Source organism: Telopea speciosissima, chromosome 8 (genome assembly GCF_018873765.1).
Source record: "Telopea speciosissima isolate NSW1024214 ecotype Mountain lineage chromosome 8, Tspe_v1, whole genome shotgun sequence".
NCBI classification, from domain to species: Eukaryota; Viridiplantae; Streptophyta; class Magnoliopsida; order Proteales; family Proteaceae; genus Telopea; species Telopea speciosissima.
In genome coordinates this window covers 31,997,911-32,021,318 of record NC_057923.1, presented here as the reverse complement: position 1 = coordinate 32,021,318, position 23,408 = coordinate 31,997,911, and positions in this window count along the sequence as shown.

Here is a 23,408-nt window from a genome sequence, read left to right as displayed (position 1 = left end):
CACTCACATACTCAGTCCATTAATAAGCTAGAGAACCAACTGGGTCAGCTAGCCAACGCTATAAGTAGGAGGGAGGCTGGCCAATTGCCAAGTCAGCCAATAGGTAACCCAAATAGTCAAACAGGTCGAGGGAAAGAGCAAGTCCAATCGGTCACAATCCTAAGGAGCGGCACAAGGGTGGAAAAACCTGATGCACCCTTAGCCACTAATGGGACGCTGCCCACTAGTTCTCAAGGTCGGGGAGAGGTTGAGTCAACCCAAGAGAAATCTGGTGGTGATGAAGACACACATGATTCCATTACTGAAACACCACCTGTGCAACCCATTCATCAGTTCCCAAGGAAGGGGCTGCAGATTCCTATTGTGGAGGGACCATCACCTGATTCTTACATTCCAAAGGTCCCTTTTCCCCAAGCACTTCAGACACCATCTTACCTCCTTCAGGTAAATAGGGTGAAAAGATGCAAGAGATGATCGACTTGTTCCAACAAGTTCGCATCAATCTCCCCCTCTTGGATGCTATCAAGCAAGTTCCTGCTTACGCTAAGTTTTTGAAAGATCTCTGCCCCCAAAAGCATAAGTTGAGAACTCAAATCCCTAAGACCGTCCATTTGACTGAACAGGTTAGTTTGGTAATTTTCAGCCACCTACCCCCTAAGCTTAAGGACATAGGTGTGCCTCTTATTTCTTGCATCATTGGAGATCTCTCCATAAGTAGGGCACCACTTGTTTAGGGACTAGTTTGAATATTTTGCCTAGTTCAGTCTATAACAGATTTGGTTTAGGAGATTTGAAATCCACTGAGGTCATCCTTCAGTTGGCTGATCGTTTAATCAAAACACCTCGTGGGTTGTTAGAGGATGTTTTAATGAAGGTGGAAGAATTGTACTTTCCTGTGGACTTCCTTGTCCTGGATATGGATACAGCCATCACAGCCAAGCTTTCCCCTATCATTTTAGGGCGCCCCTTCTTAGCTACTGCAAATGCTTGCATAAATTGTAGATCGGGTGCCATGGACATCTCTTTTGGGAATAAGAAGCTTAGGCTCAACATCTTCAATGCATCCTTAGGTTCCATTCGAGAGGAAGAGTGTTTTGCATTGGATTTATTAGATGAAGTTGTGGCTGATCACACTTCACACATGCTTATTGATGATCCTTTGTAGCATTATGGAGAGGAGTCTGAGGCATACACTAAAGAGGTGCATACTTTTCTAGATTCCTCACCCTCTTTAGAACAGCCACCTTGGACAGTTAGGTTTGAGCCGCTCCCCCCTTTGGCTTCATCTCCCCAACCTTCTTCTAAATTGGCTCCTTGGTATGAATTGATCCTTGACCCTCCATGAGTCAGTCAGAGTCTAGCTGAAGACTCTAAACTTAGCACTCTGTGGGAGGCAACCCATTATTTTTTCTTTAGTACTTTTGTTTTGTGTTTATTTGTTTTTGTTTTTTTTTAGGTAGCTGCTACTGATTGCTGGATGCACTGTTCTGCCATGTATTGCTACTTTCTGGTATACTTCTTCCCTTATCCCTGTTTTTATTCTTCTGCATGCATTGAGGACACTGCATACTTTAAGTGTGGGGGGGTGTGAGACCGATTGGCAGATTTTTATTTTTTGGCTTTTGGTAAGTTTTACATGTCTCTGTGTTACTTTGATGCGAAACGCGGGAGAAAGAGACTTAGGAATCCTAATCTGAAGTAATGAAAACCCTGTTGAGAGGATAGTAGCTAGTATGTATCCTAAGGTGGGTTTTGACTCAAACAATAAGAGCCCCATCTTGTCGAAGGGACAGACCACTTGGCTGTCTTGTGTTTCTTTGAGCTTTTGGTTAGGAGCTGAGACCAAGTTTAGTTTTGGCGTGACATATAAAAATAAAAAATAAAAAAATCATGAGAATTTAGTTCTATCTCTTCAACTTAGTAACCGGGGCATCAAGGCCACAAGCCCGGAGTCTTGCGTAAAACGGTTGGAGTGACTAGTTAAGTTATTAGTACTAGTATTCTTGAATCCAGTTTGGGCTTGTAGCCTTTTTGGTTCTAGTGAGTAAGCCCGAGGAGTGTTTCACACTCAATCCCCTAAAGCCATCTGGCTTGGGAGTGGTTGGCCTAAAGCTCGTTACATGAGCCTTCTAGAAAGCTTAAAAATCAGAACAGTGCACGGATCTGAGAATCACGTATTAAAAAAAAAAATTTAACAAAAAAAAAGAAAAGAAAAGAAGAGAAATAAGTAAAAGTAAAGGTTGAATTCCTTGGAGCTAGACAAGGCACACTGCCTCAAGAAGCGAGGTGACTTGATCGACACTCCTTGGGGTGAAACCTCTGAAAAAGAAATCTAGCATCACTATCCTTGTGGATATATGTAAGAAACAAAGCTACCAAGTAGCTCGAGTATCTTGTGTAGTGACCCTGCATGGCATTTGAGGAACAGTAGTGGAGTAACAAATGGAGTTCATTGTTAAAAAAGAGAAGAAAAAAAAAATGTCATTGCCTTGGTACAATTGTATGGTCAAAAATGCTCTGAAGCCTAAAGTCCTTAGTGCCCTCGATGTCATGAGTGGTCTTACCTTAAGTAAGGTGGTGTTTAGAAGATATGGAGAGATTCCCTAATTAGGATGTGTATCTGCTGCTAGAATCAATACTGGGTAATAAGAGCTCAAGTGTGGGGGTACCTTTGTCTTCTTGATCTTAAGTAGGGCATCTTTTTTTCGGGTTTGGTGTCTGCTTCTTACCCATAGTCAAAATTTAAACTTGCATCATGAATTTTGTGTGTATATTCCCTGCAAACACTCACGAGACAAAACTCGTCCACTAGGGATAACCTAGGGGTTTAAAGGCTTGTTGCACATCCTAAGTGCAACCGTGATTCCTACGAAAGTGAGTTAGGTTTTTTATTTCTTTATTTTCTTTTTGCTCGAGGACTAGTAAAATCTAAGTGTGGGGGTATTTGATGAGCACATTTATGTGTGACATTATTCCATTTAATTATGCATTTTATCTGCTTAGAATGGAGCTACCATGGGTATTTTCTGTCTTTTTCAGGGTACAGGGGTATTTTATGCGATTTTGGACTATCAGGCATCATATCTTCTAATTTACACGTAAAGAGGACCGGTTTCTTTTCATGGTTGCGAAGAAGGCTGAATTCTGAACAAGATGGACGTGTTGCATTAAAAGTACGCATTGGTTTTGGAGCCCATTCATGCGATGAAGTTTCATTGAAGATCCAAAGGCAGAATCGTAATTTCATAAAATTGGGAAATTTTCAGAAGATATCCGATATTGGGCTCATACCGTCCGAAATATTAATTGGAGCAACTTTAATTCTCGGGTTGGGGCCACCCGGGAATAGGAATGAGAGATATTCTCAAAAAGAGAATTTTGATCAAAATTGATAATTTAGATTAAACTCTCTCTCTCCTCCCTAATATCTCTCTCTCATCTACTACGATTGTATCTCTCTCCCTCTCCCTCTCCCTCTCAAAACCCTCACGGGTCCCACCTTTTCTAGTTTTATTCCACTTCTCTCTCTCTCTCTCTCTCTCATATCTTTTCTACTCAAAATCACCCACGGACTCTCTAATCCTACCTCTTTCCTATCTTTATCTTTCTTTTATTATTAAATTCTTTTTTTTTAAAGCTAACAATATAAACAACCGACGAACAGATTCTAAATCGATCCGATTCTCATAGCAGTAGCCGTGCCCGCTTCTCTTCTTCTTCTCTCTAGTTTTCCACTTTCTTCTTTTGTTGTTTTTTTGTTTTGGATTTTAGTTCGGCAAGGGGAGGAGGATCACCGTTCCAGCAACTTCATCATGGATCACCGTTCCAACAGCTTCATCGCCATCAATCAATGTCACCATTGCTGCCCTTTGTCTCTTAGCACCATGATTGGCTAAGTTCCCTCTATCTTTAGGTGTAGATGAACCAATGGTGTTTGCTATTTAAAATTCTGGTTTGTATGCTTGATTGCTTGATGCTGAGACCCCATCCATATTTGGATGATTTTAATTGATGTATTTAGTTGGAAAATTCTATTTCGGTGATTCATTATTTTTCATTCAAGCAATGGTATTTTGTTCTTATGTGGTTGTACCGATGATGGATTATAGCTGAACAAACTAAGCGTGCCAAGCCCTATAAGCGAAGGACGATAGTACTCGTCAAGATAGTCCATACCTAGGAGGAACCCTACATTCAGTGATATTATTAGGCCTATGGTTATAATAAACCAAAGCATGCAACTGAATTGAATAGCAACCCATTGGGGATTCGAACCCTAAAGATAGTCTTCTCCTGTATTTGCATATCGTTGTTAGCTTAGATTTGTTTCTTTCGTTCGTAGTTTAAAAATCAGGTTTATTGCATTTTAATTTTCATCACTTTCATCTCATAATTTTAGTAATTTAGTCTTCTAGTTCCCCGTAGATCGACCCCTTACTTGCTACTTGCTAGATTAGTTTAGGATTTTATTTTTTACCGGTTAACGACATGATCACTGATTTGTCAACCCTATTCTCTTACCCAATTGCCTTAGGATCAAGCTTGAAATCAGTCCTCCCTATTCTTGAGTTCCTTAATGAAATCTAACTAAGCAAAGTCTCACTAAAAACTTGAATTTTAACTATTTTTCAAATTCAGAATTTATAGTAACTATTACCCAATATTAATCCTTGATAGTTCCTTTAGGAATCTATGAAAATGGAGCTAAATCACCTCTATGAGGAGCTTAATTCTCATCTCTAAGACCACTATTGACTTTCTATTTAACCCCTCACTTGAATCTAGGAATTTTAATAGCAAACCCTAGATTTAGATCTTTTTGATGATTTGTTTATTGAACCCAACAAATCCATTAATAAGAGTATGCTATTATGACCCTAGGTGACTTAGTGACCTTTTCCCCAAGTCCTTATGGCTTAAAGCCCAAGTGAAATCGAGTTGGAAAGCTCAAACCTTCAGAAATTCAGATTTAGCAGTGGTGGACCCAGAGGTGGACTCAGAAGTGGACTCAGGCCAGAACCCATAATAAGAGCCCGCATCAATTCTGTTTTCAAGTAGACTTAGGCCAGAATCCATAATAAGAGCCCGCATTAATTCTGTTTTCAGGTGGACTCGGAAGTGGACTCAGGCCATAATCCATAATAAGAGCCCGCACCTATTCTATTTTCAGGTGGACTCAGAAGTGGACTCAGCTAGAATCCATAATAAGAGTCTACACCTATTCCGTTTTTAGGTGGACCCAGAGGTGGACTCAGACCAGAATCCAACCAAGAGTCCAGTTCAGGTTTTTAGGACATTTTACCCTGGTTGGACCCAAGCAGTATGCCTCCACATAAATGGGCTAAAATACCACTTCAAGTTAGGTAGCATGTTCTGGGAGATTGATCCCCATTTAGTAAAATGGTATAGCTCCACCATCCAAACTTCATTTACTCTGATTCTAATTTTGTTAGAAATTAGATTCATAGGGCTTCTTTTGTTAGAATAAACCATTGTCCAATTTTACCCCTATGTGATCCGAAATTCCCATACAAAATTTCCCATTTTTTCCTTTAAATTCTTATAACTACCATTAAGCCTAAATCTGATTTTATACCCAATCTAAACTAATCCTCAGGCTACCCTAGGATCCCACCAACACTAAAACATATCCTAATACTTGTGTATGACTTAATAATTATAGAAAATAATCATTTGGTCATCAAAACCTATCGACAACCGTCTCGGGGACTATTTCAATCTCGCAAACGTAAGCATAACAAGGTAAGTGGGGGTAGGCTTTGATTTTTTTTAATAGTGTTTAATTCATTCTTAATACTATTTGTTAATCATATGCATATTTAATTTTCTGTTTTGCTTATGATACGTATTGATTTCATTATTTATGACTCATGGACATGAACGATGTAATGTGGAATGATATGCAACATGAATCTTTGTGTTAGAATAGATGCCGTAGTCGACTTGAAAATAAGTGGTATGGTGTGCCGTAGTATGGAATGTGGGAGCACTATACACCTTGTACTATGCCATTTAGACTGTATATGGCTAAGAATGTCATTCCTTGATGCTACAACCCTTACCAGTAGGGGTTCAGGTGTTGGGTGATCATAGCTCCCTGTCACTAAGGAGTGTGAAGTACGCCGGGATGGGGTCCTGGCTATGAATATCGGGGTCTATCCATGGGAAGGTATAAAATACCAACGACTACTGTGGGCTCCATACAACAGTTGAGGTTACGTCTTGGGGCGGTTAAGAAGGAACCGAGAACGTTTCCCGAGTTGTTTTCGTAGCACCGACCCAACTTAGGCATTTGTTTGTTAGGTGGAATTAATTTTAAAATTGAATCCATGCATTTAGGATGCATGCTTGTGTGTGTGTGGTCTATCCTTTACTTGCTGGGCTCAGTGGAGCTCACCCCTGTGGAATATTTTTTTTCAGATTGTCTAGCAGATGCATGTAAAAGTAGTAGGAAGAATTACTTTGAGGCGGAGGCTGATGACCACTGTGAACGTGCTGGTGCAGACCCAGAGGGTTGTGACCCCAATCATGAAGACGATTAAGGTGTCCTTGGAGAACAAAGACGGATGATGTGGTGCTATCTTTACGTTCTATTTTGCTAAATACCATCCTTTTTGGTGGATCAGGTTCCATTGTTTATATTTTAGAATAGTTGTGTGTTGGCTCGATGGTCGTGATCTTGGGAATATCGAGCCGTTGAAACTTTAATGTAAATAATATATATATATAGAGGACTTGTAAATATTTACTTTCCTTGCACTCTGATCAATGTAACACTTGTTATCTCGATATTGTGTAGTGCTTGTGATGTGTATTTACTGCAACTGGATCCTGGAGGTGTCTGAATACTTTGGGTATTCGGGTCAGCCATCGGAATCCTCCCAGGGGTGGTTCCGGGGTGTGACAAATGGTCGTATCAGAGCGAGATGCTCTATTTACCCTCACAAGTGGGAAGTGAAAGTAATATGGTCTAGAGCTAAAGAAAAAAAATAATTTTAAATAACATAAATGTAAATGGGGGTAGAAGAACACTATAGGAGACTATCTAGGTTCAAAAGCCGACAATATATAATAATCCAAGATCATAAACTTTTACATTTAGATTTTCTTGCATATAATAATAGAAAAAGAAAATACAATAAAAGGCAAAAGAGAATAAAACACAAACCTAAACTGAAAAAATCCTAGAGATCCTATAGTCTAGGTCTACTCCTTTGACGGATCCTAAAAGGGGAATAGAATACCTCTAGACTCAAAACAACCCGTATCGAAATCTTACTCCATCCATGGTTAGACCAAATCTAGTGGTTAAGTTAAGACACACGAGTACACATTTCTACTTAATCCTGCCTCATCATCCTTCTATCCAAACGTTTTGACTATAAATTCCACATCTTACATTATACTTTTGTAAAACATATAGTGATTGATTCCATTCTAATATTTAGAGAGTACAAATGTTGTCCCAACATATGAGATATGTCGAATCTTCCTATTGCATCCAAGTAAATATATATATTCCCAAATTTCTTTTCAGAAAACAATCATAGTTCGAGCTCAACCCAACGAAAAAGTTTCTCGTGGAGCATGTCCGCTGATTATTCCTTCAAACCATCCTCTCAATGAACCCCTTACTCAGAACAATGAAATTTTTGTCTCCTTTACAAGTGTACCTGAGGTTCCTCCTACACCAGAACCTGAGGCACCTCTAACTGCTGCACCTGCACCTCCCCTTGTTATGACAGCTAGCGAGGTAGCTGCCATCATGGCCAATATGATGCAGTCCATGCAATTGGAACAACTGGCATTGATGCAAACCATGGGTGCCCAATTTTAAGAAGTAATGTGAGATAAGGAAATAATCGGGACACCTAATCCTACAAAACTTACAACCCCCACAGCTCCATCAGTGTGTACTGCTCAAGATGCTATTGCGATCATAGGAGATATGATGAAGAATGTCCAACAACAACAGGGATTGTTCATGAGTAATACAATTGTTGCAATGCGGCGACTAAATCTGCAGTTCATGATTTGCATGAATGCACAAATTCAAGCTGTGCAACAAGCACAGGCCGTACTAGGAAATTCTCTTGTATATGACACATCGCCTGTGCCCGACCAATCTATGGGAGAAGAAAAAGTAGTTGAGGGCGTAACACGACAAGGGTCTAAGAAGAGACGTATGACTTTACGAGAGTTTGGAACACCTAGTAAGGCTCCCAAAGGACCCTATCCTGATTCGACTCTAGCATGCCCTGACGAAAAGGATGAAAATCAACTCAGTCAATTGGCAAGGTTCACAGCTACATCACAACCATCTAGTGCGAACATTTATTATTTTGACTGCAACCAGTTGGGGCATATATCCAGGGATTGCCCGTATCGTAAAGCCAAGCATGGGTCACAAGTATATGTCCCCCATCTCGAGCAGCCACAACGGGACACTAGGCCAGAAATAGGTCAAACTTTTCAGCCACTTCGACTAACTACAATTCAAGAAAGTTCTCAGCCGATTAGGTCTACATATAATCCATGACCCTTTGGTTCGATCTGATGTTATAAATGCAATCAAACTTGACATGTATCCAGAAACTGCCCTGCCTCAAGCCAAGCTACAATAGCAACCCCACCTCCTTGACCAATTACAAGTCAAACAAGCCAAATCCCTTCCCAGCCAATTAATTCTACTCCTCCTCGTCAACCCAATAGTCCGGTCTAGTGTTTGATATGCAGTATACCTAGACACATAGTCAGGAACTGTACTCGATGTGGATATGGAGTGCCTTCCCAATCTCAATCTATTACCCGGCACCACCAACCCCAAGGCAATAGAACTCAAGGGAGGGTGTATGCCTTGACCAATGAAGAAGCTGAGGAAAACCCTGATGTGAAGGTACTTTATCCATATCATTCTCACCTGATCGAGTATTAATTAATTCCGGTACATCACACTTTTCATTTTCACTGTTTTGCGATAAGATGAATGTGCCCTAGAAGAACTTGGAACACAAATTAGTGATTAGCACTCCTGCTGGATATGTTGTGAATCTAAACGAAGTGTATAAACCTTATCCATTAAGAAATATTAGATTCGTATTAAGATTCTGGAAGGTCGGTGAGAAACCAAGACACGTAATTAAGTCTTGGTAAGGATATATAATCATGAACTAAACGAATAGAACATTTCAGGCTGGATTCAAGTAAGTTTAGGGTGTACCAAGTAGCTGACGGTAAATAACAAAATCTAGAAATTAAGTGATGGGTGTTAAGTATAGACAAGAGCAGTGAGAACGAAAAGAAACCAAAACCAAAGGACTTTTGACGAGACCTTGCTCAACAATAGGTATGAGTGGAGTAATGGGTCACCGAACGTCCCCTCCGTTATTGGGAGTGAACAGTAGAGATTCCATCAATATTCTAATTCATTCTAAAGTTGCGTTAGGTATTGAAGAACCTGAAGTGAAAGTCTTCATTAGGAAAGAGACACATAAGCAAGATAGTATAAGCTAATACTATATAACCCAAAGCTATAAGAAACTTATATTAGCGGGTGAAATACTTGGGAGTAGTTTGATTAGCTGACTTCTTGAAATATATGTTTGAGTTCGCTTTCCCTTAGACCCTAGACATGTCAAATTTTGAGGATGAAATTTTTGTAAGGTGGGGAGAAAGTTAAGGCTTGGCCTTTTTTTTTTTTTTACCCGAACCTTAACCCAAATTCGATTATAGATCCAGAACCCGAAGTCGTGGCATCGAGTATATTATGGAACTTTGGTTGGGTGTTTGAGTGGGTAGATGATGAAGAAAGAACCTTTTTGGCAATGCGTCATATACCAGTAAAATGATAGATACCTCCCCTATGTAGTTGCAAGACCCATCAATAAATGTAAGGATCATGGTAAGTTCCACTAACTGACAAGCATAAGCCATGTTTGATATTTTAAACTTAAATATTTTTAGCGAGAGTGTGTTAGGGTAAGTGGGGAAGATCTCCAAAGAAGAGCCCTAGGATTTCATGAGCGAAAACCATAAATAAGCATCGAAGGCAAGAAAGGATGTAAGCAGAGTCTTGGGTTCGGCCTTGAGTCCGGTGTGGGTTGAACAATAGGGTACATCATATCCACACATGGATTCACATCTAGGTTTGGATCCAGCCTTGTATCTGATGCGGGTCGGATACAAAATTTTAAGAATTTTGTGTAATACATTATTATATGTTATTTAAATGGATTATATTATAATAATGTTATAATAATTTAAGATGTATTCTAAAATTATTTTAATATAAGTTACATACAATATAATAATATGGTGTTTATGTTTATATCTATATATATATATATATATATATATATATATTTGATTTATTTATTTATGTAGCACATGGGATTATAATGTAATACTCAAACAAATAGTGAAGTAGGAGGTGGCTTGGTATATAGTGAAGTAGGAGATGGTTAAGGAAGCATGTGGTGGCTTGTTGGACAAATAGTGAAGTAGGAGGTGGCTAAGAATGGAAGTAGTGGTTGGTGGACAAGCCACCTAGTCCCATGCAAGGTGGAGGTGTCATTTAATGAGATTTAGCATTAGTTTTTTATCTAATCTAGAGACTCAACGATTGAATTAGTTTTGCAATATTGGAAGGAAAAAGAGAAGAAGGAAGAAAAGAAGAAAAGGAAGAGGGAGAAGAAGAAGAAGAAGAAGAAGTGGAGGAAGAACTTGATATCCCATCTTTGATTTTGAAGGTAGGAACTCCACTCTCTCTTCCATTTTTCTATTAAGACTATGGCTAATTTGTCAATTCTATTCTCTTACCCAATTACCTTAGGATCAAGCTTGAAATCAGTCCTCCCTATTCTTAAGTTCCTTAATGAAATCTAACTAAGCAAAGTCTTACTAAAAACTTAGGATTTAACTGTTTTTCAAATTCAAAATTTATAGTAACTATTACCCAATATTAATCCTTGATAGTTCCTTTAGGAATCTTTAGAAATGGTGCAAAACAACCTCTATGGGGAGCTTGATGTTCATCTCTAAGACCACTATTGACTTTCTATTTAACCCCTCACTTGAATCTAGGAATTTTAATGGCAAACCCTAGATTTGGGTCTTTTGGATGATTTGTTTATTGAACCCAACAAATCCCTTAATAAGAGTATGATATTATGACCCTAGGTGATTTAGTGACCTTTTCCCAAAGCCCTTATGGCTTAAAGCCCAAGTGAAATCGAGTTGGAAAGCTTAAACCTTCAGAAATTCAGATTCGGCATTGGTGGACCCAGAGGTAGACTCAAGAGTGGACTCTGGCTAGAATCCATAATAAGAGCCCGCATCTATTCTGTTTTCAGGTGGACTCAGACCAGAATCCACCCAAGAGTCCAGTTCAGATTTTTGGGGCATTTTATCCCGGTTGGACCCAAGCACTATGCCTCCATATAAATGGGCTAAAATACCACTTCAAGTTAGGTAGTATGTTCTGGGAGATTGATCCCCGTTTAGTAAAATGGTATAACTCCACCATCCAAACTTCATTTACTCTGATTCTAATTTTGTTAGAAACTAGATTCATATGGCTTCTTTTATTAGAATAAACCATTGCCCAATTTTGCCCCTATGTAATCCAAAATTCCCATACAAAATTCTCCATTTTTTTCTTTAAATTCTTGTAACTACCGTTAAGCCTAAATCTGATTCTAAACCCAATCTAAACTAATCCTAAGGCTACCCTAGGATCCCACCAACACTCAAACATATCGTAATACTTGTGTATGACTTAATAATTATAGAGAATAATCATTTGGTCATCAAAATCTATCGGCAACCGTCTCGGGGACTATTTCAATCTCATAAACGCAAGCATAACAAGGTAAGTGGGGGTAGGCTTTGATTTTTTTTGGGAGTGTTTAATTCATTCTTAGCACTATTAGTTAATGAATCATATGCATATTTAAATTCCTGTTTTGCTTATGATACATATTGATTTCATTATTTATGACTCATGGACGTGAACGATGTAATGTGGAATGATATGCAACATAAATCTTTGTGTTAAAATAGATGCCGTAGTCGGCTTGGAACCAAGTGGTATGGTGTGCCGTAGTATGGGATGCGGGAGCACTGTACTCCTTATACTATGTCATTTAGACTGCATATGCTAGGAATGTCATTCCTTGATGCTACAACCCTTACCAGCAGGGGTTCAGGTGTTGAGTGATCATAGCTCCCCGTCACTGAGGAGTGTGAAGTACGCTAAGATGGGGTCCTAGTTATGATTATAGGGGTTTACCCATGGGAAGGTATAAAATACCAACAACCACTGTGGGCTCCCTACAACAGTTGAGGTTACGTTTCGGGGCAGTTAAGAAGGAACTGAGAACGTTTCCCGAGTTATTTTCGTAGCACCGACCCGACTTAGGTATTTGTTTGTTAGGTGGAATTATTATTAAAATTGAACCCATGCATTTAGGATGCATGCTTGTGTGTGTGTGGTCTATCTTTTATTTGCTGGGCTCAGTGTAGCTCACCCCTATGGAATATTTTCTTTTAGATTGTCTTACAGATGAATGTGAAAGTAGTAGGAAGAATTACTTCAAGGCGGAGGCTGACGACCACTGTGAACGTGCTGGTGCAGACCCAGAGGGTTGTGACCCCAATTATGCAGACGATTGGGTGTCCTTGGAGAACAAGGATAGATGAAGTGGTGCTATCTTTATGTTCTATTTTTTTAAATACCATCCTTTTTTGTGGATGAGTTTCCACTGTTTATATTTTAGAATAGTTATGTGTTGGCTCAATGGTCGTGATCTTGGGAATATCGAGCCGTTGAAACTTTAATGTAAATAATATATATATATAGGACTTGTTAATATTTACTTTCCCTGCACTCTGATCAATGTAACACTTGTTATCTCGATATTATGTGGTGCTTGTGATGTGTATTTATTGCATCTAGATCCTGGAGGTGTCTGAATACTTTGGGTATTTAGGTCAGCCATCGAAATCCTCCAAGGGGTGGTTTCGGGGTGTGATAAAAGGTGGTATCAGAGCGAGATGCTCTATTTACACTCACAAGTGGGAAGTGAAAGTAATATGGTCTAGAGCTAAAGAAAAAAAAAAATTTTTAATCACATAAATGTAAATGAGGGTAGAAAAACACTATAGGAGACTAGCTAGGTTCAAAAGCCGACAATATATAATAATCCAAGATCATAAACTTTTAGATTTAGATTTTCCTGCATATAATAATAGAAAAAGAAAATACAATAAAAGACAAAAGAGAATAAAATATAAACCTAAACTAGAAAAATCCTAGAGATCCTATAGTCTAGGTCTACTCCTTTGATAGATCCTGAAAGGGGAATAGAATACCTCTAGACTCAAGACAACCCGTATCGAAATCTTACTCCATCCATAGTTAGACGAACTCTAGTGGTTAAGTTAAGACACGAATACACATTTTTGCTTAATTCTGCCTCATCATCCTGCTATCTAAACGATTCAACTATAAATTCCACAACTTAAATCATACTTTTGTGAAACATATAGTGATTGATTCCATTCTAATATTTAGAGAGGACAAATGTTGTCCCAACATATGAGATATGTTGAATCTTCCTATTGCATCCAAGTAAATATATATGTTCCTAAATTTCTTTTTAGAAAACAATCATGGTTCGAGCTCAACCCAACGAAAAAGTTTCTCGTGGAGCATATCCGCTGATTATTCCTCCAAACCATCCTCTAAATGAATCCCTTGCTCAAAACAATGAAATTTTTGTCTCCTCTACAAGTGTACCTGAGGTTCCTCCTACACCAGTACCTGAGGCCCCTCTAATTGATGCACCTGCACCTCCCCCTGTTATGATCACTAGCGAGGTAGCTACCATCGTGGCCAGTATGATGCAGTCCATGCAACATGAACAACTGGCCTTCATGCAAACCATGGGTGCCCAATTTCAAGAAGTAATGCGAGATAAGAAAATAATCGAGACACCTTATCCTACCAAACTTACAACCCCCATAGCTCCATCAGCGTATACAGCTCAAGATGCTATTGTGATCATAGGAGATATGATGAAGGATTCCCAACAACAACAGGGATTGTTCATGAGTAATACAATTGCTGCAATGCGGCGACTATAGCAGTAGTTCATGATTTACATGAATGCACAAATTCAAGCTATGCAACAAGCGCAGGCTACACTGGGAAATTCTCTTGTATATGACACATCGCATGTGCCCAACCAATATATGGGAGAAGAACAAGTAGTTGAGGGCGTAACACGACTAGGGTCTAAGAAGAGACATATGACTTTACGAGAGTTTGGAACACCAAGTAAGGCTCCTGAAGGACCCTATCTTGATTCGACTCCAGCATGCCCTGACGAAAAGGATGAAAATCGACTAAGTCAATTGGCAAGGTTCGTAGCTACATCACAACCGTCTAGTGTGAACATTTGTTGTTTCAACTACAACCAGTTGGGGCATATGCCTAGGGATTGCCCGTATCGTAAAGCCAAGCATGGGTCACAAGTATACATCCCCCATCTTGAGCAGCCACAACAGAACACTAGGCCAGAAATAGGTCAAACTTTTCAGCCCCTTCGACCAACAATAATTCAAGAAAGTTCTCAACCCATTAAGTCTGCATATAATCCACGACCCTTTGGTCAGATTTGATGTTATAAATGCAATCAAATTGGACACGTATCCAGAAACTGCCCTACCTCAAGCCAAGCTACAATAGCAGCCCAACCTCCTAGACCAATTGCAAGTCAGACAAGCCAAATCCCTTCCTAGCCAGTTAATTCTACTCCTCATCAACCCAACAGTCCGGTCCAGTGTTTTATATGCAATCTACCTAGACACATAGCCAAGAACTGTACTCGACGTGGATATGGAGCGCCTACCCAATCTCAATCTATTACCCGGCACCACCAGCCCCAAGGCAATAGAACTCAAAGGAGGGTGTACGCCTTGACCAACGAAGAAGCCGAGGAAAACCCCGATGTGATGATAGGTACTTTATCCATATCATTCTCACCTGATCGAGTATTAATTAATTCTGGTACATCACACTTTTCGTTTCCACTGTTTTGCGATAAGATGAATGTGCCTTAAAAGAACTTGGAACACAAATTAGTGGTTAGCACTCCTGCTGGATATGTTGTGAATCTAAATGAAGTGTGTAAACCTTATCCATTAAGAAATATTTCATTCGTATTGAGATTCTAGAAGGTCGGTGAGAAACCTAGACGCATAATTAAGTCTCGGTAAGGATATATAATCACGAACTAAACGACTAGAACATTTCAAGCTGGATTTAAGTAAGTTTACGGTGTACCAAGTAATTGGCGATAAATAACAAAATCTAGAAATTAAGTGATGGGTGTTAAGTATAGACAAGAACAGCGAGAATGGAAAGAAACCAAAACCAAAGGACTTTTGACAAGACCTTGCTCAACAATAGGTATGAGTGGAGTAATGGGTCACCGAACGTCCCCTCCGTTATTGGGAGTGAATAGTAGGGATTCCATCAATATTTCAATTCATTCTAAAGTTGAGTTAGGTATTAAAGAACCTAAAGTGAAAGTCTTCATTAAGAAAGAGTCATGTAAGCAAGATAGTATAAGCTAATACTATATAACCCAAAGCTATAAGAAACTTAGAATAGCGGGTGAAATAGTTGGGAGTAGTTTGATTAGTTGACCTCTTGAAATATATGTTCGAGTTCATTTTCCCTTAGACCCTAGACATGTCAAATTTTGAGGATGAAATTTTTGTAAGGTGGGGAGAAAGTTACGGCTTGGCATATTTTTATTTTTTTTTTATCCGAACCCTAACCCAAATTCGATTATAGATCCAGAACCTGAAATCGTGACATCGAGTACATTATGGAACTTTGGTTGGGTGTTTGAGTGGGTAGATGATGAAGAAAGAACCTTTTTGGCAATGCATCATATACCAATAAAATGATGGATACCCCCCTATGTAGTTGCAAGACCCATCAACAGATGTAAGGATCGTGGTAAGTTCCACTAACTGACAAGCATAAGCCGTGTTTGATATTTTAAACTTAAATATTTTTAGCCAGAGTGTGTTAGAGTAAGTGGGGAAGATCCCCAGAGAAGAGCCCTAGGATTTCATGAGCGAAAGCTATAAATAAGCATCGGAGGCAAGAAATGATGCAAGCAGAGTCTTGGGTCCGGCCTTGAGTCCAGTATGGGCTGAACAACAGGGTACATCAGATCCACAAACGGATTCACATCCAGGTTTGGATCTGGCCTTGTATCTGATGTGGGTCAGATACGAAATTTTAAGAATTTTGTGTAATACATTATTATATGTTGTTTAAGTGGATTATATTATAATAATATTACTATAATTTAAGATGTATTATAATATTATTTTAATAAAAGTTACATACAATATAATAATATGGTGTTTATGTTTATATCTATACATATGTATATATGATTTATTTATTTATTTAGCACATGGGATTATAATGTAATACTTAAACAAATAGTGAAGTAGGAGGTGGCTTGGTGTATAGTGAAGCAGGAGGTGGTTAAGGAAGCGTGTGGTGGCTTGTTGGACAAATAGTGAAGTAGGAGGAGGCTAAGAATGGAAGTAGTGGTTGGTGGACAAGCCACCTAGCCCCCATGCAAGGTGGAGGTGTCATTTAATGAGATTTAGCATTAGTTTCCTATCTAATCTAGAGACTCAACGATTGAATTAGTTCTACAATATTGGAAGGAAAAAGAGAAGAAGAAAAAGAAGAAGAAGAAGTGGGGGAAGAACTTGAGATCCCATCTTTGATTTTGAAGGTAGGAACTCCACTCTCTCTTCCATTTTTCTATTAAGACTATGGCTGATTTGTCAACCCTATTCTCTTACCCAATTGCCTTAGTATTAAGCTTGAAATCAGTCCTCCCTATTCTTGACTTCCTTAATGAAATCTAACTAAGCAAAGTCTCACTAAAAGCTTAAGATTTAACTATTTTTCAAATTCAAAATTTATAGTAACTATTACCCAATATTAATCCTTCATAGTTCCTTTAGGAATCTATGGAAATGGTGCTAAATCACCTCTATGGGGAGCTTGATGCTCATCTCTAAGACCACTATTGACTTTCTATTTAACCCCTCACTTGAATTTAGGAATTTTAATGGCAAACCCTAGATTTGGGTCTTTTGGATGATTTGTTTATTGAACCCAACAAAGCCCTTGATTAGAGTATGATATTATGACCCTAGGTGACTTAGTGACCTTTTCCCCAAGTCCTTATGGCTTAAAGCCCAAGTGAAATCGAGTTGGAAAGCTCAAACCTTCAGAAATTCAGATTCAGCAGTGGTGGACCCAGAGGTGGACTCAGAAGTGGACTCAGGCCAGAATCCATAATAAGAGCCCGCATCTATTCTGTTTTTAGGTGGACTCAGAAGTGGACTCAGGCCAGAATCCATAATAAGAGCCCGCACCTATTCTATTTTCAGGTGGACTCAGAAGTGGACTTAGGCAAGAATCTATAATAAGAGTCTACACCTATTCTATTTTCAGGTGGACTCAGACCAGAATCCACCCAAGAGTCCAGTTCATGTTTTTGGGGCATTTTACCCCGGTTGGGCCCAAGCACTATGCCTCCACATAAATGGGCTAAAATATCACTTCAAGTTAGGTAGCATGTTCTGGGAGATTGATCCCCGTTTAGTACAATGGTATAACTCCACCATCCAAACTTCATTTACTCTGATTCTAATTTTGTTAGAAACTAGATTCATAGAGCTTCTTTTGTTAGAATAAACCATTGCCCAATTTTGCCCCTATGTGATCTGAAATTCCCATACAAAATTCCTCATTTTTTCTTTTAAATTCTTGTAACTACCGTTAAGCCTAGATCTGATTCTAAACCCAATCTAAATTAATCCTAAGACTACCCTAGGATCCCACCAACACTCAAACATATCCTAATACTTGTGTATGACTTAATAATTATGGGGAATAGTCATTTGGTCTTCAAAACCTATCGGCAACCGTCTCAGGGACTATTTCAATCTCACAAACGCAAGCATAACAAGGTAAGTGGGGGTAGGCTTTGATTTCTTTTGGGAATGTTTAATTCATTCTTAGTACTATTTGTTAATGAATCATATGCATATTTAAATTCCTATTTTGCTTATGATACATATTGATTTCATTATTTATGACTCATGGACGTGATTGATGTAATGTGGAATGATATGCAACATAAATCTTTGTGTTAGAATAGATGCCGTAGTCGGCTTGGAAACGAGTGATATGGTGTGCCATAGTATGGGATGCGGGAGCACTTTACACCTTGTACTATGCCATTTAGAATGCATATGGCTAGGAATGTCATTCCTTGATGCTACAACCCTTACCAGCAGGGGTTCAGGTGTTGGGTGATCATAGCTCCCCTTCACTGAGGAGTGTGAAGTACGCCGGGATGGGGTCCTAGCTATGATTATCGGGGTCTACCCATGGGAAGGTATAAAATACCAACGACCACTGTGGGCTCCATACAACAGTTGAGGTTACGTCTCGGGGCAGTTAAGAAGGAATCGAGAACGTTTTCTGAGTTGTTGTCATAGCACCGACCCTACTTAGGCATTTGTTTGTTAGGTGGAATTAATATTAAAATTGAACCCATGCATTTAGGATGCATGCTTGTGTGTGTGTGGTCTATCCTTTACTTGCTGGGTTCAGTGGAGCTCACCCCTATGGAATATTTTCTTTTAGATTGTCGTACAGATGAATGTGTAAGTAGTAGGAAGAATTACTTCGAGGCGGAGGCTGATGACTACAGTGAACGTGCTGGTGCAGACCCAAAGGGTTGTGATCCTAATCATGCAGACGATTAGGGTGTCCTTGAAGAACAAGGATGGATGATGTGGTGCTATCTTTATGTTCTATTTTGCTAAATACCATACTTTTTTATGGATGAGTTTTCACTATTTATATTTTCGAATAGTTGTGTGTTGGCTCGATGGTCGTGATCTTGGGAATATCGAGTCGTTGAAACTTTAATGTAAATAATATATATATATAGGACTTATAAATATTTACTTTTTCTGCACTCTGATCAATGTAACACTTGTTATCTCGATATTGTGTGGTGCTTATGACGTATATTTACTGCATCTGGATCCTGGAGATGTCTGAATACTTTGGGTATTCGGGTCAGCCATCGAAATTCTCCTAGGGGGTGGTTCTGAGGTGTGATAAGTTGAGTCATCGTGCTCGAAATCAAAAGTAGTGTTGAGTCCTCTTGCTCTTGAATCAAGATTTATTCGAGTTCTCTTGCTCATTCTCAAGATTGTTTTGAGTGGAATTCTCTCTAAGGTGAGAAGAGTGGATGCAGGCAAGTTTTGGCCGAACCACCATAAATCTTGGTATTATCTTTGTAATTTAATTACCTTTTATTAATAATATTTTTATTTTCCACTACGATCACCTCTTCACCCCCCTCTAGGTGAATTCACATTTGGTATCAAAGCGGGAGCTCAAGACCTTGACTATTTTTAATTTTATTAAGAAAAGACCATGGAATCCTCTACATATCGAAAAATTGAAGGATACAACATTACTAGACCACCTTTCTTTGAAGAAGAAGGATTTTTTTATTGGAAAAATTGCTTCAAAAATTTTGTTTGTGCTAATAATATTGATGTTTGGGAGGTGATTGAAAATGGATCAAATACCATAGACAAACCCAAAGAAGAATAGACTATAACTGAAAAAGCAAAAGTCCAACTTAACTGTATAGCAATAAGCTATATTCAATGTACTTTGGGAGAGAAAGAATACAATAGAACTTGTATGTGTAGCACAGCTGAGGAGATGTTTGACAAACTTGTTGTAACCTATAAAGGTACCTAGGAGGTCAAACTATCCAAAATAGATATGTTTGTAAATGAATATGAACTATTCAAAATAAAAACTAATGAGGATATCTATGCTATGTTTACTCATTTTACTAACATTATGAACAAGTTGAAAGGTTTAGGTAAGATCTATATAAACGGAGAAAATGTAAGAAAGATCTTGAGATCTCTTTCCAAGGAATGGAGACCCAAAACAACGGCTATCAAAGAATCAAAAGATATCGACAAGTTATGCCTAGATGAGCTATTGGGATCATTCCAAACTCACAAAATGAAATCAAACTAGATACCAAGGAAGAAGAACCAAAAGAATCTAAGAAGAAGGTCGTGGCTTTCAAATCATGCTACGAAATTAGTGATAATGAAGAAGAACTATCTGATGACCAGATTGCATATCTCTCCAAGAAGTTTTCAAGGTTCCTGAATAACAGAAGATTTTTTAAGGACCAAAAAGGTAAGAGTGTTTCCAAAGATAATACTGATTCCTCTTCAAAAGATATTGTTTGCTTTGAGTGTAGGAAACCAGGACATTACAAGGGAGACTGTCTGAAAATAAAGAAATATAAAAAGACATACAAAGCCGAACATTTATTTGACTCAAGCGATGAAGAAGAGAAAAATGAAGAATCTCAAGAAGAAGAGCAAACCAACTTTGCACTCATGACCCTTGAAGATGAAGAAAACCAAAATGAGGTAACCCCCACATCTCCATCTCATAAGGATAAAGAGTTCTTAGAATTAGAAGAAGCATTTGAGGATCTTTATCAAAGTAGCATGGAATTGGCAACCACCAAAAAGAATCTCTTAGAAGAGATCAATTCTCTAAAAGACCAAAATATGACTTTAACTTCTTAAGTTAACGACTTGGAAGAAGAAAAAGAAAAATTGTGTAAAGCCTTAGAATCTTTTACCAATGGTAAAAAGAACATTGACATTTTACTTAGATGTACATCCAAAGTACCTTTCAACATGGAAGGGCTATGCTATGATGTGAACATGAGTTCAAATCAAACCAAAGAGCCAAGTTCAAATAAAATAGCAAGTAAGAAAGTAAAGAAGCACAAATACTATAATTATTGCAGAAAGAAGGGACATTCTTTTGAGGAATGTTATTCTAAGAAGAAAAGCCCTCAGGCTAAGAAACCCAATCCCAAAAGGAAGACTCTAAGTCCAAAAATCTCTCAAATTGTTGTATGCAATAACTGCAATAAAAAAGAACATATAATTTGGGAATGCTATCATATGAACCAAGCATTTTACTATCCTTGAAGACCTTACAATGGTCAAAATAAGAAAAGTTGTCCAAAGATGCAAAGAGCATCTAGAACTCCACCAAAAGTGTAAAAATCATCTAAAAATCAAAGGTCATATCGAGTACCTCAAAATTAAAGACCTTGGAACCCTCAATCATACAAAAATTGGTATGGCAACCAAAAGATAAATGAAAACTAAATGGCTTGGAGACCAAGAGGAATGTATGATACTAAATGACGGACCCAACAAACAATGGGGACCAAAATTTTATTAAGTGTTAGTGTTTTATAGGTACACAAGAGCAACATGGAATGGTACATCGATAGTGGCTGCTCAAAGCACATGACATCCAATCCAAAGCTTTTCTCCGAGCTCAAAAAGTAAAAAGGAAGATGGGTATGGAGACAACAGCAAAGGACGAATCATTGGAAATGGTTCAATCAAATTTGGAGGTACCGTAATCTCTAATGTTAGCTTAGTTGATAATCTAAAGTATAATCTACTTAGTGTAAGTCAATTATGCAATAATGGATATTATGTGAATTTCAATGCCTCTAAATGTGTAATTAAAGATTTTGATGATAATGTGATTCTTGAAGGATGTAGAAGAAATAATGTTTATACTTGCATATTTAGTGTAAACTCACATGATGCTTGCCTTATCTCAAAATTTAATGATGCTATCTTATGGTATAGGAAATTGGGACATATAAATGTTAAAATAATTAGATCCCTGTCTTCAAAGAATTTGGTGAGAAATCTACCAAAGTTGAACTTTGATAAGCAACACACTTATGGAGCATGTCAAAAAAATAAACTAACAAAGCTTTCTCACAAGACCATAAATTCTATTGCTACTTCTAGACCTTTAGAACTACTCCACCTTGACTTATTTGGACCTATCCAAACTACAAGTTTAGGAGATAAGAAATATACTTTTGTTATAGTAGATAATTACTCTAGATTCATTTGGACCCCCTTCCTCAAGCATAAAAATGATGCATTTGAGGAATTTATATCTCTTTGTAAGATAATACAAAATCAGAAGGGTTATTTGATCACCTTTATCAAAAGTGACCATGGTGGTAAATTTGACAATATAGATGAATTTGGAGACTTTTGTAGAAAACAAGGTATAACTCATAACTTTTTGGCTCCTAGAACACCATCAAATGGTGTGGTTGAAAGGAAAATCAGAATAATCCAAGAAACTATAAGGACAATGCTCAATGAGTACTCTTTGCCAAAGTATGTTTGGGCCGAAGTTATTCCTACGACATGCTATGTGTTGAACCGAGTTTTAGTAAGACCTATACTTTTGAAAACTCCTTATGAACTTTTTCATAATAAATTTTCTAAAGTTGATTACTTTAAAGCTTTTGATTGTGCATGTTTCATTTTAAACACAAATGACAACTTAGGAAGGTTTAAAGAAAAGGTCGATGATGGCATATTCCTAGGCTACTCCACAAATAGTAGAACTTATAGAGTATTCAGTAAAAGAACTCTAGTTGTGAAAGAGTCTATGAATGTCAAATTTGATGAATCTATGGCCAAGGATAAATATAAAGACTTAGAAGAAGAAGATGAAGATGAAGTACTTGAAATTAGGAAAAGAGTTGAAAAATGTCTCTTTAGAAGAACCTAATGATCATGTACATCAACTTTCAAAGGAAATAAGGACTGTCAAAGATCACCCTCTTGACCTTGATATTGGAAACCTAGAGAAAGGCATACAAACTTGAAGTAAAATTCAAAATGTTTGTTCAAATGTAGCTTTTATCTTTACCATTGAACCTAAGAATATAAAAGAAGCCTTATTGGATAGTAATTGGATAATTGCTATGCAAGAAGAGCGTAATCAGTTTGAAAGGAATCAAGTTTGGGACTTAGTGCCAAAACCCATGAACTCCAAAATTATTGGAATTAGATGAATGTTTAAAAACAAACTTGATAAAGATGAAAACATAATTAGAAACAAGGCTATATTGGTTGCTCAAGGCTATAACCAACAAGAAGGCATTAACTTTGATGAAACATATGCACTTGTAGCTAGACTTGAATCCGTTAGAATGTTACTTCCATTTGCATGTCATAAGAATTTTAAATTACATCAAATGGATGTGAAAAGTGCATTTTTGAATGATTTTATTAATAAAGAAGTACATGTCATCCAACCCCCTGGATTTGAAGACTCCAAGTACCCAAACCATGTCTATAAACTC